We start from the raw sequence: 5,657 nt of genomic DNA, 5'->3' as shown, positions 1-5,657 counted from the left end.
GCGCCTGACAACAGGAAGTAAACTATAAACTTACGCTGGGGGCTGCGCTGGGGGCTGCTTTGGGGAGTAGTTGCCGGGTCCGTCAAGGTGGTCTCAGACACACCCCCTGCTGACACGGTGGGATCATCTTCGATGACAATCACCGGGGCCTTGGCTCTCTTCACCGCTCTCTAGGCCAGCGTCCTGAAAAGGAATGGATTCAGATCGAAGCAAGTCAGATACAAGACGAAAGCAACAAGATAGCAAGAATTGAAGAACTACAAGGACAGCAAGGGGATCTTACTCTTCTTCTTTGTCGTCGGAGCTGAGCGCGGAGAGATCGAAGTCCGGCTCGCCTCCGGTACGGCGAGGCGGAGGAGTAGGCTCCCTAGCCCGCTTGGCAGGAGTAGCAGCGGTGGACCGGGAAGACCCCGCTCCAGTTGCCGCAGCGGTGTGAGGCACTCCCGCGGCAATGGTGCTTGCTGCGGTAGCGCGGCTCGGCGGCTGTTGACCCGTTTGCCGCCCCGCTGCGTCCGCGGCCTTGCGGAGACGCCTTCTTGGCAGGGCCGGGGGCTCCGCCTGCGGCAAGCTGTCTGAAGGTTCGGGCTCCTCCTCGCCGGGCTCGCTCGGCTCAGCTTCAGGTCCGGCAAGATCTTCCTCGCCGGCAAACTCCTCGCGCTCGGCAAGGCTTGCCGTCTCTGCTGCCTCCCCCTCCTCCACGGTGAACCCGAACTCGCCCGCAGCAGCTGCTGCCGCAGCCTCTTCCGTCCTAGTGGCGATGCGCTGCAGCTCCGCGTCGGTAGTATCGCGGGTGAGGCTCTTCTGTTCATCAGCGCGGACCGGCACTTCTACCAAGTCATCGAAGAATGCCCGCACGACGTCATCCGCAGGTTCTTGCCAAGTTGGGGTGATTCCGTGCGAGTCGCACAACGACATCATCGCGCGGATGCGGTCAAGTGAAGAATTGTTGCACAGCGGAACGACATTCCGCGGCAACATAAATGGGTGCTGAGGGTCGCGCTTGAACAGCTCCAGAAGCATCGCGTCCAATTCCAGGACCATGAAGTTGAAACTGAGGCCCGGGCGCAGCCTCATGATATCCGTCGAGTTCTTGAACTCCCAGGTGGGTCTCCCCCTCTCCTGCAGGGGGGCGATGCGGCGGCAAAGGAAATCTGCGCCAACGGCGCCTACAGTGAGCCCGGGAAGCCTGAGGCGAAGGATCCGGGTGACGGCAATCTTCAGCCTGTCGTCCTCCGGGGCCACATTGCTCCAATCATTGCCGCGCACTATTGGGGCTTGGCGCAGGGCAGTGAACGGCTGCGGGTTCTCCTCGACGATCCAGCACCACTCTGCTCTCCACTCCTCCCACTTGCTACGGAGCTCACCCTCCAGATACGCTTCTTTCTTGCCGACTCTCGAGATCCAAGCAATCCCGCCGGCAAGAGGCTCTCCTCTCTCAACCCGAGGCATGAAGAAGTGGCGGAAAAGGGCCACGTTTGGGTGGACTCCGACAAAGTTTTCGCACAGATGTGCGAAAACTGCCATGGTCAGAACGACGTTGGGGGTGAAGTCAAGAGGCGGAACCCGTAGGTGTTCATAATGTCGCAGAAGAAATCAGAAAAAGGCGGGCAGAGCCCGCAGTAGAAGAACAACGCGAAGAAGGGGTACCCGCTTGGAGCCAGTTCCGATGCTGCAGCCGGGAGTACCCTCGTGCGCGGATGCGCACGCGTCTCCGTCGACCAGAAGAGGTAGTAGTACTCCCTCAGCTCCTGCGCACCGAACTGAGGGGGGAAGAGGGCCCGCTCCTTCCGCAGCGCCGCGAGCCGCTGCGCCTCGGCCGACTTCACGCCCTTCCCCTTGTTGGCTTTTGGAGCCATGGCGGAGGTGGTGGGGGAGATCGGCGGCGTTGGTGATGCTGGTGGCAATGGGGGGCGGAGCGCTGCTCTCTTTCTGCTTCGAGAAGAAGGGGGGAGCGGCAGAGATTTCTGGAGTTGGAGCAACAAACGGAAAGATGGGCGAACTGCCCCTGTTTCCCCTGCTTATAAAGAGGGAGGGGGCGGACGTTTCGCCCTTCCGAATAAAGAAACCACCCACGATCTCTCCCACAATGCCGCATTCAACGCGTGCCATTAGGGGAGGGCGCGGTGGATACGGAGCAAGATTCGGCGTAACCCAGGCCGCGTGTGCCCGTGCCCTGTTTTGGGCCTGGCCCAACAGCGCTCGGCACCGTGTATGGCCCAGGCCCGGGGGCTCCTGTCGGTGTACTAGAATAGGGGTACCCTAGTGCCCCGAACTTGTGCATGGGCAGTTGCAGCACCACGCGGCAAGGCTTGCCGGGCGACCACCAAGGTCCTCCATGGTTCCTTTGGAGCCATTCAAGAACAAAGTATTCAAGCTCAGGAGACAAGGCCCCGGCAAGAGGAGTTTGCCGGGAAGGCCAACCAAGGCATCCCAAGGAACTTGCCGCGACGCGCCACGCGTCCCGACAAGGCAACAAGGCCCCGGCAAGAGGAGCTTGCCGGGAAGACCAACCAAGGCATTTCGAGGCCTGGTGAGCGACAAGTTTCCGGGCGCGACAAGGCGACGACCGCGGCAAGACGCTTGCCGCGGCAAGTAACCACTCTGTACCCACGCTCCAGCACATCTGCCAACGTGTCGCTCTGGGGGCCTTCCCAGGCGCGCGTGGCATGAGGCTGTGCAGCCAGCGGTGCACGGTGGCATGCGACGCTGACAAGATCGCCATCATGGCGAACGGTGGCGTCCCTGACGGTCCCTTTCTGCACTGTTTGGGCGACACAGATGGGCAGTTAATGCCTTTGTCCCCTGCCGTCAGGGTTAGGTAGGATACACTGTGCAAGTAGGTGTACCAACCACAACACTTTTTACGCTTTTACCCTTCTCTATGTTGCCACCTGTCGGTGACCCCTTGAGCATATAAAAGGAGGCCCATGCGCAACGTAGGGGGGTTCGGCTCATTCGGAAGCCAGAAAAACACTTAGCTCTCTCGAGCAAGAACAGAATACAATCAGACAAGCAGCAGTAGGAGTGTTATCTCTCCGGAGAGCTCCGAAGCTGGGTAAACGGCTCGTGTGCTTCGCCTCGATCCGCTCTTCGTGCGATCTCCGCCCCCCGCCGAACCGAAAGGGGCCACGGTCCGCCGGCCCCATAGGTGTTCGTGGATCAGTTTCCCCGACATAGATGTCGCACGTGTCACTTGCCGAATGAAACCTTGTCATGGTGATGTCCTTAGGATGCTCCGCATCAGCTCATCCTCGAAACGCTCAGGAAAGGCATTGAGAGTTGTCGTGGTGACGTCCCCACCGCCCTTGATGGTTACCACAGAGTGGTAGATGAGGATCTCGGCCGTGTGAGAAGCCGACGTGGCCTTGGCTTTGGCACGCCTCAAACCCTTGAGACAACAACTCCGACCATCATTTTGTGGAAAGCAGCAGGGGCTCAAGGAGGGGTCATCGCGGGTGAAAGAAGAATGGCCACCTCATGGTCTTCAAATAGTGGTGCGATGCATTAGAGCCCAACCGCAAAGGAAGGAGCAATGGCCCTCCTCTTCTGCGTTGGAGATGGGCTACGGCACAGCGGCCCACTGGACACAACAGACGGAGTGGGGTGGACCTCGAACCCAGGAGGCCTAGCAGGTGGTGCGAGAGGCAGCAACAACATTTGGGGGTGAGCAGAGCTCGAGCAACACCTGGCTTGGCTCTGCGTGCACTAGCGTGGCCAACCAGGCTTCATTCCTCTTAGTCTGTGGCGATGGGGGAGGATTGTTGTTGGCAACAGTGGGGCTGAGGCTGATGTTGTCAACAACTCTTGATAACGATGGCGAGTAGCACGCAACGAGGGGGGCTGGGTCGGGCTTCGACCACGCCCAACAGCCAGTAGTGGAGGCTGCAGGACCATCATAGCATCTCCAGGGCATGGTCCTCGATCAAGATCGAGGAGCCAGAGCCGAGCAACACAGCAGGCGAGACCTCGACAGCAGGCACATCATCAGACAAAGACTCGTCGGTCTCTGTCATCGCATCTTCTGTCTTGATATTCGTCGCGATCGCGCCTGTGGTTGTCAACGGGGCGGGAGATGCGCTCTGGCAGGTCACACGCGAGCCGCTTGTCGTCGACGATGTACTTCACCCAGGTGTACCCCTTGGACACAATCCAGGGCCCTTGCGTTGGATCCTCGTGAATCGCGAGGTGAATGATCACCCGACGCTCCAGCCTACGCCGCCCAAAGGTCGGCTGGTCGCCATCGCGAGCCGGCAGAGTCACCCAGTTGACGCGGGATGCGTTGGTCGGTGACGTTGTTCACGCCCATACTCCCAGCCCCTTGCAGTCCATCTTGAGCTTCGACGCAGGTCGGTGTAGTCTATCGAGCAGCCCGAGCCAATGCCCTGCGCCACTGCCTCACATATCGAAGGTCCGGCAAGGTATTTAGCGTATTTTGATGTTCGACGAGCAAAGTGAGACATGTAGTACTACCTCCTATTCATAATAAACCATGATTTAAAGGAATAAACATTTGTGGCCGGTGCACCAGCTGAAAACTCGGTCGATGGAACGTGGACGTCACAAGCACATTTCTCAAGTGGGGCCCGTCCACCTCCCCTTCCCTCACCTTATCTCTAGCCTGGGACGAGATCCAGTTTAGTTTTCGTCTCGCACAACCTCATCTCCTCTGCTCCGCTGGCCACTTGCACTTCGCCCCTGCCTCCCCGGCGAGATCCGCTACCACCGGTGAGGCGGTGCTGACCGGCCATGGTCACCCCTCCTCTTTTTGTTTTCTTCTCATGTGTTTTGGTTGCGGCTGCCCCACCACCCCTTTTTCCTCTTTGGCCAAGAGAAACACCACCGGCGATGAGATGCACCCATGGCGCGCGGCGAGCAGCACCGGTGGATATAAGGCAGTGGAGTGGCCGGCCCGCGGTGAAAGCTGTTGCGTCCAGCAGCGAAAAAGGCTGGGACAAGCGGTGACGCGGGGGACATGCTGTGACCGATGTGGTGCAGTGCTGAACCGGCCAGTGGTTTTTCTTCAAGCGGCGAGGATGGTGGTGGGCAGTGATGGCAGTGGCCACAGTAAGTTGCTTTTTGTTGTTGTTTTGCTGGAATCACTTTTGATTTTTGCTGAAACCCGCTTGATTTTTGCTGGAACCCGCTTTCCCTTTTGCTGCAATAGGAGAGGCTAGTGTTGGTCGATGACGGCGGTACCGTCATGATTTTTGCCGCATAGGTTTTTTTGCTGGAACCAACATTTGACTCTGCTGCAACAAGCGAGGACCGTGATGGGAGGCGACGGCGGGTGGCTGCCATGATTTTTTGCTGGAACCATGTCATTGTTTGGGAAAACCATTTTTTCATTTTTTTGCTAGAACCATATTATTTTTTGGTGCAACCATATGAACTTTTTTGTTGGAACCAAAACAATGATTGCTACCAAGAATATCATTTTTGCTGGAACCACTTTTCAGTTTTGCTGGAACCATATCAATTTTTGTTGGAACCATGTGTTTTTTGCTGGAAGTATATCAATGTTTCCTTGAAACAATATTGTTTTTTTGCTGGAACCATCTTTCATTTTTGCTGGAACCATGTCAATTTTTGGTGGAAACCATGTTTTTCTTCAAATCGGCGACGTCGTGTTCTCTATTTTTTGCTACAAACCAGCCACT

This window comes from Triticum aestivum, chromosome 4B (assembly GCF_018294505.1).
Source record: "Triticum aestivum cultivar Chinese Spring chromosome 4B, IWGSC CS RefSeq v2.1, whole genome shotgun sequence".
NCBI lineage: Eukaryota > Viridiplantae > Streptophyta > Magnoliopsida > Poales > Poaceae > Triticum > Triticum aestivum.
The sequence above is the reverse complement of the archived record's forward strand: the minus strand, read 5'-3'. Positions refer to the sequence as shown.